We start from the raw sequence: 12,570 nt of genomic DNA, 5'->3' as shown, positions 1-12,570 counted from the left end.
TACTTTTCTAAATGTTTTGTAACTTTAAAATTGAAATCAATGAATTGACAAGTCACATAAGCATGTTGTAATATTAATTTAAAAAATCGTATGAGTAAGTTGTGATCTTGAATCGGAAACTACAAGATTCTGAAAATCCTGAAAATTCTAGATTGCGATCTTAAATCAACGAATCATACGAGAAAGTTGTGATCTTAAATCGACAACTACAAAATTCTAAAAATCCTGTAAGCAGTAGGTTGCGATTGTAAATCGGCAAACTGAAAGATTTTAAAAATTTCATAAGTAGAAGGTTGTGATCATAAATCGACAAACCGCGAGATTCTGAAAATCTCATAAGTAGGAGGTTGTGATCAAAAATCGACAAACCGCGAGATTTTGAAAATCTCATAAGAGGTCACGATTGTAAATCGGTGAACCGTAAGATTCTGAAAATCTTGTATATGGGAGGTTGCGATCATAAATCCATGAACCGTAGGATACTAGTACTTGTCAGCTAACTTGAAACTATAATAAATAATGGGAACAAGCCTGATTAGTCAATTAATTTAGTGTGCTTATACAGTATTTCTTTATGACAGACGTTCCAAGTGTAAGGATGTATCTAAAGGAAATAAATTCAGGAAACTTAACTAACTGAAACTAAGATATACTAAATATAAAGATAGACTGAACATCACATAATGAAATTGTGAAATACCTGGTTACTTTGTGTTGAGCTTTGTCTAACTCTTTTTTGCTCATTTCTCCATTCTCTCCCTGTAAAGCTCGGTGAGATCTCTTAGTTTTACTAACTAACATGACGTTCCGAAGATGAGCCTTCCTTTTGGAATTGGAAGCTTCCTACTTTTTATTTATGCCCATGATAACTTGGATAACACCTCTAACATGTTACTTGCCTCTATCTGCATTCTACGATCTTGGCTTTTCCTGTGGACTCATGTTGTAATCTTTGAAAGCTTCGCGAACTACAGCCCTGCAAAAAAATATTTGTGTTGTCCCCTATCTTGTACCCGCGAACCTTGTAGGGCATATCCTAACTGCCCACGAGTACTCGGCTGCCCTCAAAGTTGCCTATCTTCCCAGTGAAAAGAATTGTGAATTGATCATTTTATTTCTTCCGCTTCTACAAACTTGTGAACCCTTTTATAAAGGTTAACAATATTTTTTTTGTCTTGTTATCTGTTAATGAATATTGAACAAGCTCATTCAACATACCCATGATGAAAGCATCAATCGCCCACCGATCTTCCAGATTTTGTGTATTCAAGGTCGCTGCCTAGAAACGCTTTATGTACTCATGTAAAGATTCTCCCTTCTTATGCTTGACTGACAAGCCCACTGGCCTACTCATGATTGTCTTGTGAGCACAGAATCTTCCTAGAAACATCTAACCTAGCTACGTGAAGCTCCTAACAGAGCTCTATGGCAAAGACAGATACCAATCTTTGGCACTTCCCCTCAAAGTCGTGGAGAAAACCTTACACTTCGCAACATCCAAAGCTTTTAGGACATTTATAAAGTCATTATATTGCATTAAATATGCTTGTGGGTCCCTTCTTCACCCAAAGACTTCTTTTGACACCTTAAACTCCAAGGGTAAACCTATAGTTACAATTTTTGGAGCTAAAGGATTGTTGGAACAAAAAACCCAACCCATATCTTGGACGTACAGCTGTAATCCCTAGATGTCCCAATACAAAGCGTCCAGCTCTTGTTTCCATAGCATTGCATGCGCTTCATAACCCTGCTCTTATAGGGACATAGTGTTATCATGATGACCTAAATGAACTAATTGCATCTTCTGTACCATCTCTTCATTCTACCTTAGTTGCTCTTGATAAAAAAAATCATTGTTGCTTATATCTAGTGTTTTGTTGGGACATTTGCTCCTTTAAAATGCGTATATGCTTTATATGTTGACGAGCTATTATTAGAGAGTCTCCTGGTTAGATGGGTTGGAAATCTCTCGATCTGACGAAAAATTAAGGTTGAAAGCATGGTGGGTTTTTTTCTGATCTAAGTTGCCCAAGTTTTTAGGCCGATTCGCAAATCAATCCATGAATGGGTCAAGTTTATCGAGACAGTTACTAGCATTTCCTCTTACATTCTAGTTTGAAAAAGGTGTGTTGGGGGATCTCTCGTTTGGGTGAGCCATTTTAATCTGTGTTCAGTCTAAAAGTTGGAAGTGTGTCCACGCTCACCGCACCAATTGTTGATGGTCTTTTTTTTAGGTCCCCTCTCATGGGGGCTATTTTTCATATTTATAAGGCATAGTTCCTGATATGACGTGCTAAAGGTAACTAGATAAAATACATAATGACACGTTACCCCCTTAGGCTCGACACGTATCCTTATAGATATCCTTGTTAAGATCCCGCAGTGTGCAAGGCAGTGTCGCGAAGTGTCAAGCTGTTGTCAAGAGATAGCGAACCAGTAACCTAGTGAGCTAGCGAATTGGCAAACTGGTGAGTTGGAGGGTGGAGAGCTATTGTAGGGTGGAAAGTTGGCTACATGGCAAGCCAGTGAATTGGCGTGCTAGAAGGTGGTGAGTTATTGTAGAGTGGCAAGTTGAAAGGTCAGAAAACTAATGAGCTAGCGAGTGGCGATGTATTGGGTCAGACTCTTGGTGAGGGTAAATTAAATCTCGGGCCTGGTCGTGATATATCATATAACAATTCCAAAATTTTCACATTTCATAATCATATAATTTATATCAACTTTTCAAATTTTACTACTCAACCCTTAGAATTTGAAATTTTACAATTTGGTTCTTACATCAATTTTATCCAATTAATCACTTAACAAATTGTTTTCAACTTACCCATCCAAATCATATTCAAAATAAATATTTACCACTTTCAACATAATAAATACAAAATTACATCATTCAAAATAATTAATTCCAAATTAAAATATTCTTAGTAAAAACACTTACGCTTTCTTACTTTAAATTATTCAATTAAAATCATCCACCAAATTATTCATAAATTCTTTCAAAGATCTACCTCATACATAAACATAATATTTTAGCATATAAAATAATCATACAAAATTAATTTTACAATATCTCATCAAATTAAACACTCAAATAAATATAACATAATAATTTGAACCACTTACAAAATGTATGGCCTTTCACTTAGACTCACATAACCCTTAATATTGAACTTTCATAACAGACTAATCCACTGCTCAACGGTCATGTTTCTATTGATATCTTATTCATCGAAATTAATAATCAAGTTTCGTTTGAAATTTTGAAACTAGACATCCCATTCTTGATATAAAAATTTTATCGAAATTTTTAATCAACCCAATTAATATAGTAATTTCTTCAAATCATTCCTTGACATGTTTGTGTGGTAGCTTTGACCTTTTTCCATTAAAATTATTTATCTTTTAATACAAAGCTCGTATAATGTTATTGTTTGTTTCTTTTGAAAATAAATTCACTAAGTGTTTTATTCTAGCAAAAAAGTTTTTATACATATAAAACTCATCTCCTAATTATTTTTGTACAATTGTTAATGATTTTTCAAAGTCAGAATAAGGGAACCCAAAATCGTTCTGACCTTGTTTCACTAAAATTAATATCTATAATTTAATACAATTATAATGCTTACACAGTTTCTTCCATGCAAAGCTAGACTTATTGGGCTTCAATTTCTTGATCGGTTCAACATTTAACTCAATTTCTAAAATTTTCAGTGAATTCTCAAAGTTGAAATAATGATGCTGTCCAAAAAGTTATTTTAGCATAATTTCTAACATTTTAAATGAATCATATTCTTTCACATAATTTAACTTTTCAAGCCCTTATCATAATCATCAATGTTTAATACGATTAACATAATTAAATTCTTAGGTAACAAAAGAGTTCAATAAGTAATTACCTCTCTTTTAGCTAGAACTACTTCTATTCTTTTCTCTTCCTTTCTCACTCTCATCACAATCTTTCACTTTCCTTTCAACTTTATTTACTTCTAATTTCTTATCTCTTGCCTCTAATATGTTATAGAAGCTCTTCAAGACCTCTACTTCCTCTTTACTCTTTGGTGGCTAAGGAAATTTTCAAGGTTCTGGGATGAATTAGTGGAATTTGGTGAGAATGGACCAAATCGTAAAAAATTGGAAAGTTTTCTTTCTATTTATAATTGTGATAGCGTTAGAATGATGAAGCATGAAGATAATTCTTCATGTTTCCATAAAAGTATCTTTATTAAATGAATTAATAAAATATTAAAATATAATATAAAAAATCTATTAGTATAATTTCAAATCAATGATCACAGACTTTTCTTACTTTCCAATTTAATCCAATTGTCCATATTTTGTTAACAATCATGAGATATTTATCATAATTATCTATTTGAGTAATGGCCATTTTGGTATTGAATCTTTGATAAATTCCATCTATATTTCATGATACACTTTTAGTGAAAATTTTGTTTAAGTCCTTCCACTTTTTCTTATAATTCAGTTAATCCTTTCATATTTTTAATTTCCACACTTTTGGCCCTACACTTTTCACATTCTTATAATTTAGTCAACACCACAAATTTATTTCTCGCAACACACGAGCCTTTTCAATTTTCTCCAGTATCCAACTATCTTCTATACTAACACTGATGATTCCTATTTTAGTCCTTATCGATAATTCACATCTCATACATATTTCTTAATGCCTATTTTATTTGTTCTACTTTTATATGACATAAAATCCTTGTTTCTTTAATAAACTTATCATTTATCCTTAATACCTTAATTAATATTTCTAAAATTCTAGGGTGTTACAAATAAATATAATGATGAGGGTATTTGTATTATATATATAATTAATAAAACTTAGGTATTATAAGATTTGAACCTAAAACACAATAAATTTTAAATATTTAACTTTACCATTTCAACCAAAGCTTCATTTGTTATTTTATATAAACTTTTACTACATATAATAAATACATAATCTTTTCACTTAAATCATGGGTATGTCATAACCTTGTCATAATTAAAAGTTTATAATAATATTTATATATGTTATATTAATATGTATAAAGTAAATAAAAATTGTCAATCTAATTTAGACAAAATTGTAATAAATACTTGTACAAGTATGGGCCCTAAAATTCAGCCCTAAAACATGTTGGGATTAACCTTTTACAAGGCCCATTTGATAAGCCCAAAAGACCACGAAAATTGAAGCCCAACTTTGGATGTGATACATGAGTGGGTGGGATAAATTTTATTAACTTAAATTCATCGAACTTGCTCTTTTTTTTAGCTCAAAAGATCAGTCGACTTACGACGAGTTTTTGGATGGGATCTAGACTCTTTGGGTTGATATGCCTTTATAACGTTCAAAGATTTATCTCTTAGCTTCAAAATGCACATTGAATAACTTGATTTCGAGTTCAAGAGCTTAAATTATGATCGTTTTAGTGAAGACTGCTTGAGCAGAATTTCTGGATGAGATTATTACAGTAAATTATGAGTTTGGGTTTTAATTCGAGTTTAAATCATACTGGGTTAGATTTTTAGGCTTAATTTTTATTATATATGAGCCCAATATTGTAATTATTATGTAATGACTCAAATTCCAGTGGTGTCAAAAAATGCGGTTTCAGAACTCCATTGTTGGTATCGCGATATCGTTGGAGCTAACTCAATTCTCTTCATTTCAACCCTACCAAGGGTATCACGACTTCCATGCTTCGATATCACAATATACCCCTCCTAAGTGATATTTTCTTCATGTTTGGGCCATTATCGACTTCTTATAACACTCAATCAACTCGTTAAGTTCCCTATGACGCATTCGGCCAACTCGAGTCTCAAAAATAGCATAAAACACACAAAATCACTTATTAATGAAAAAAGCTAAAACTCAAGAAATCTATACTAAAGACGTCTAAATTGTTCGAGAATAAGCTCTTTAAGTTTAATGGGGAGCCTAATTTGACATATCAAATTGCACTATGAAAAGACAATTTGTATTAGTAGATAATCTAAACATGTCTTTAGTCTAATCTGAAACAAGAAAATTGATTGAAAGGCTAATATGTTGTTTATCAAGTCCAATTGGGAGATACTTTGTCTTGAGCATCGGAGAATATGACTCTTAGAAGATAGAGACATACACATGATTGACTAGACTGACAGTACGTTGGTTAGGACCCAAGTAGAATATGTCTTAGATTCGTTTATGGATTTATTCACTTGTTACGTTCATAGTGTAGCATACATATTGAAAGCTAGCGTGTTGGGTATACAACTTCTACGGTATGTGGCATCATTCCACAATAGTTGAATTCATAGCCCAAATAAATGGTAAATGATATATTCTCATTTGCATTACATGATAGATTAAGGTAAATGAGGCCATGAGTCATTTGTGTTTATGATAAATGACTTGATTACTATTTGATAGTAATTTATTTTCATGAAAAAAGATGTAATGATTAACATGAGATAAAATAGGATCATATTGGGAGAACAGATTTATCCCAAAAAGATTAAGGATATCCTATGAGGGTAGTACACTTATGATAAGGTTATTGGACAAGCACTTATTAAGTAGCTTTCGTAATGCTATGTAATTAGGGAGAACTCAGCCATGATACTATAGTGAAATGATTTCGTGACTAAATAAGTTTAAAATTAAGAGTCGAAAAGCTTGAACTTAATTATAAATTATTTGAGCCCTAATTATATATGTCCAATAAGTGTTTGGTTTGGTTGCTCAAGCCCACACTCAGCATAATTTGTGAAACGAGGATAACAGAGAAGGATGTTTGATTGAAAGCAAGGACTAACTCGATTCTATCTCATACAAAGCACATGTACTATTCAGTTAAAGTTTATTGTTATAAATATCACAAACCTACTCGGTTGTGAAATTTTTTAATCTTCTGCTGTAACTGTAAAACCATTTTCTGAATCATATTTTTTTTCAACAACATAAGTACCAATAGCTTTGTCTTTGGGATCTGGTTCCTTCCTTAAAAATGTGATCGTTGAGCTAGTGAGTATCATACCAAAAATGAAAGGGGTTCAGTACCTCTTAAGTTGGAGTCCGGTATCCGATCCCTATGGCAAAAAGCTTACTGTTAAGGTCTGATACCCTTGTGGCAAATTTCTTATTGCCAACATGAGTATTTGTTCCTTTTGGCCTGGGTACTATACCCAGCCTGACAGTACTTAGAGTTTTTGTTTGAAACGAATTTTGAAGTATTTGACTTATTACTAAATATTAAAAATAACTTGAAAATAATTTCTTAAAACATATCATACCAAAATTTGATTAAGGGGTTATTTGTTATATTAAAAATTGAAAAATTAAAGCTAACATATTTAAAAATTCAAAATATATAAAAATAAAAATTGTATAATATACAAATTACATAAAATAAATATAAAAATGTAATATAAAATATAAAGAATTTGAAATTTTGAAAATTTAAAATATAAATAAATTATAAAATTATTAAATTCAAAAAGAGTAAATTATTTTCTAATATATAAATGATATAAAACAAGAAAATATAAATTATATAAAATATAAAAATTAAAAAATTAAAATTTAAATATTTTAAAATTTATATTACAATTTTAAAATCATTTAGAGTTTTAAAAATTTCAAAAATAGCACTTCAAAAATATGTTTTGTTTGTAACAAATATATATTATAGAAAATTTATAAAAATTTAAAAAATATATTTTTCAAAAAACTTAAAAGTAATATATATTTGAAATTGAAAAAAAGAAGAAGAAAATATTAAAAAATCAAATTAAAAGTTGATCAATCAATATCGACCGACATCGGTGAACGTTAGGTCAAGCAACAATCAATGAATGATCAATATTTATTAGTTGTCAATCAATACGAATTAATGATCAACGACCATGCCAACAATCAATGACCATGCGATTGTCATATAGAATAAAGGGCAAACACATGCTACATTTTCATTAGTTGGGGTACCACTTGTGTTTTGAACATTGTTCACTTTTTGGACTAAAATCTATAATGAAAAACTAGTTTAGATGTCAAAATGAGAAAATAAATAAATAAGTAAATAAATAGATTGAAGGTCACTTTGACACATAGAATTTACTTTAAAAATACTTTTAAATTTTTATACTTTTCATATATTTGAAATTAAGTCTTGTTACTTTTATTTTTAAGGATTTAGTTCATTCTACTTTTTAGAGTTAAAATGTAAGTTTAATTATTAATATTATTAAAATTTATCTATTAAATTCAAGTTAATTACAATGTTTTTTTTACATAGTTACTAAGTATGTATTTTTCTATTTCAATATGTCACACTAGTAGATTTAACCAAAAAATTGAACGATATTAATAATTAGATTATAACTTTTTTTTTTGTAATAAAGCTGGCATTCATAGATCCAATTAAAAAGACAAAACGACAACAGTAAAGAAGATAGTCCGTCAAAGCAAAACAAGCAGCAAAACCAGACTCAAAACAAAACCCAACAGAATACCAGCAGATTTCCGAGAACATCAGCAGCTAAACACCAAAGATCGGAAAACAAAGAGCTTTGAAAACAACCTAGGAGATTCTGAGAACCTTCTCCAAACATCAAAGCCCACACCCAAATCAGCCCCGACTAAACCACTCATGGCGAACCAACTCCGCTACCTTGACAACCTTTGTGGGCGCTTTTTCAACCCATAAACAAGGTAAATGCTGATTCCGGCCAACCATCGCCAGCTCATGCGCCGCTCTATTTGCCTCTCTAGGGATGAAATTGTAAGTGACCTCTTCGAAAGCTTCTGCCAAACCACGAATATGCTGAGAGATAGGGCTGAGAACAGATCTATCAGTACTATTTGAGACTAATTTCTTAATAACAGTTAGCGAGTCGCCCTCTAAAATCACCTTCTGAAAACCCATATCCAGAGCAAAATAGAGGGCCCTTTCACAAGCTCTTGCCTCAGCCACAAACGCATCTACAATGTCCACCAACGAGTACGTACATGTACCCATAATTAAACTCGCAGAATCCCTAGCAATCACAGCTGAAATAGAAAAATTAGTGCTACTCGTGAAAGAGGTATCAAAGTTCAGCTTTATAATTCCTGTTTTAGGAGGTCTCCACCCAACATTCCTTTTCATACCGGTAGTCAGAACTCTAGTTTTAACAAGACTTAATTCTTGATAATAGCCCTGAATAAAACCCACTAATTCACAGAACTCGAAATTTAATCCTTCATTGACTAGTTTATTTCTTTTATACCAAAGTGCCCATAATGAAATAGCATTGAGTTTCTGAGAATTCATATTCATTGCTAGAAAAGCCCTGACAAAATTTGTTGTTCCATCCGAGGAGAAGGCACCAAAATCCATAGGGAGCTTCAAATGAAACCAAAGTTGCCGCAGAGTGCTGCAGTACCATAATAGATTATGAGAGTCCTCCGGCTCTGACATGCACAGAGGGCACACCAAATTCATGAAGTGAGGTACATAGTTCTGCAGAAGGCGCCAAAGATGAATCTTTATTTTAGTGGGGATCTGAAGATCCCAAATTGAAGTAAAAATTTTATTGTAATTCTCGGATACTGATTGCTTAGTTGTACTTGTAATCAAAGGCCTATACCCACTCTTCACTAAGTATTCCCCAGATACGTCATGCCTCCAAACTTGCAAGTCAGAAGATCCACATCCAATAACGGGGATAGTGATGATACGCCTAGCCTATTCAACACCAAAAAGTTGAAAAAGAACCTCCTTCTTCCAGGTACAAGACTCTTCATTTAAAATTTGATCCACCGTGGTCCATTGGGTATCTATAGAATGAACTAACAATTGACCATTACCAGGGCCCGGTATCCAGGGGTCATTCTATATGTTCACCTTCGCCCCACTACCTATCCGCCACAGCAGGCCATCAGCAATTACATCCCTGGCACTACAAATACTCCTCCAGGTAAGTGAAGGGTAAGACCCCACTTTAGCTGAAAAAATATCAGAGAAAGGAAAATATTGGGCTTTAAGAACTCTCAACAGAAAACTATCAGACTGAGTAAAGATTAGCCATACTTGCTTAGCTAAAAGGGTTTTGTTAAACAGATAAAGATTGCGAAAACCCATTCCACCATACGCCTTTGGTAAGCAAAGTACACTCCACGTACTCCAGTGTATGCCTTTGGAAGTCTTATTATTTGCCCAGCAGAACTTATTTAAAATTCCTTCCAACTGATGACAAAAAGTTTTAGGTAATTCAAAACATTGCATAACATAGACCGGAAGAGCTTGAAGGACTAACTTAATAAACACTTCTTTCCCTCCCATCGATAGATACCTAAAACTCCAGCCCGCAATATGCTTCCGAAACCGGTCTGCAAAGTTGGAGAAAGCCCATCTCTTCTTCCTCCCTACCAACATTGGAAGGCCCAAATACTTATCCAAATTCGATGCCCATCTAACTTCCAAAACACCAATAATCTCGAACCGAATCTCCTCTCCCACATTCGTGCCAAAATAAATTAATGATTTTGCCAAATTAATTTTTTGCCCCGAGGCCAACTCATACTCCTTTAAGATATTACGAACAGAATAAACACCCCCAATCGTAGCATCACCAAAAATAATGCAATCGTCAGTAAATAGCAAGTGAGAAATCGAGAGGTTTCCCCTGCCAATCGGAGCACCCATTAGCTCATTTTTAATCCTAGCCTCCATCAACAAACAAGAAAGCCCTTCAGCACAAAAGAGAAAAAGGTAGGGACTAAGGGGATCCCCTTGCCTTAATCCTCTAGATGGACTAAAGCTCTCACTAATATCACCATTAATGCCTACCGTATAGGTGACCGAACAGACGCAACGCATGATAAGAACTAACCAATCCTGATGGAAACCCAACCTAGACAATATTCTGGCCAAGAAATCCCACTCCACCCGATCATAGGCCTTATTAAGGTCAAGTTTGAGGGCAAAATTCCCCTGTTTTCCTTTTTTCCTCATTTTTAGAGAGTGAATAACCTCATAGGCAATAAGGGTATTATCAGACATTTGCCTTCCCAGGATAAAAGCACCTTGGGCTTCATCGATACATGAACCTAACAAAGGGCTCATGCGAACAACAATAGCTGTAGCAATGATCTTATAAAGCACGTTACATAAATTGATAGGACGGAACTGCGAAAGATCCTTAGGCTTATCAACTTTAGGAATAAGAACAATATGTGTCTTATTAAGATCGCCCATCTCCCTTCTACCATTCAAGAACTCCATACAAAAACTAGCAACCTCATCCCCAATAATATGCCAATATTGTTGGAAAAACAAAGCCGAAAAACCATCAGGCCCAAGAGCCTTCAAATGCGTCATAGATTTTACTGCTAGCCAAATGTCCTTCTTTGTGAATGGTTGTAGGAGCTTATCATTCATGTTCCTAGAAATTCGTTTTTCTACCAGCCCAAGTACTTGATCGTCACCTTCCACATCCGAAGCTGTAAAGAGGTTTTTAAAATACTTCACGGTAATTCTCAACATCTCCTTTGTACCCGTGACCCACTGGCCTGAATCATCCTCCAACCCATGAATTCGGTTGCGGTTGTGGCGAGCCACTGCCACACTATGAAAAAAGGAAGTGTTCCTATCACCATACTGAATCCAATTAAGATGAGCACGTTGAGCCCAATACATCTCCTTTTTATCAGCTTCAAAATTCAACCCTAGTTGCACTTCCAAAATTTCGCCCAATATTTCATCAGTGGGGTCCTTTTCCACCAGCACAGCGAGTCGCTTTTCCAAATCCAACTTATGACCCTTTTGTTCATGAAATCGTGACCGACTCCATTTTTGGAACAACTATCCAAGATGCATTAGCTTAACCTGCAGGTCACCATGGCAACCATCCCACCCCCTCTGAACAACCTCCTCAAAAGCATTATCCAAGCACCATTTAGCTTCAAAACGGAAGGGAAAATTTGAACGGTTAACCTGTTGACATACTCTGCCCCTAGTATTCAACAATAGCAGACAGTGATCAAAGAAAACGTGATTCAAATGTTCCAAAGAAAAATCCAGAAAAAGAGACAACCAACATGGATTAGCAACGCCTCTATCCAGACGTTCCCGCAGATTTGCAGATAAAAATTGCCCTCGTTCCCATGTAAACCATCTACCAGAATAACCAATATCATAAAGTGAACAATCCTCCAAAGCTGATCGAAACTCAGTCATTTGACGCGCCGACTTAAGGTGCCCACCTCTTTTCTCAAACGAACTTAATATTTCATTAAAATCGCTAGTAACCACCCATGGTAAAGTCTGATCATGACCCAATCGATGTAATAGATCCCACGAAGCTCGCCTATAGCGTACATCAGGGCAGCCATAAAAATCGGTAAACCTCCATTCCACCCCGTTATTAGGATAAAGGATTATCGCATCCACATGAGAAGATGAGTAACTTCTAATCGAAACAAGGTCATTACCATTCCATCCCAACAACAAACCACCCTTCAAACCCATTGCCCCAATATCAAGTCCATTGTAATATCCACACTTCAAACGCACCATCTTCATTCTTTTT

Source organism: Gossypium raimondii, chromosome 10 (assembly GCF_025698545.1).
Source record: "Gossypium raimondii isolate GPD5lz chromosome 10, ASM2569854v1, whole genome shotgun sequence".
Lineage (NCBI taxonomy): Eukaryota > Viridiplantae > Streptophyta > Magnoliopsida > Malvales > Malvaceae > Gossypium > Gossypium raimondii.
This window is presented reverse-complemented; position numbering follows the sequence as displayed.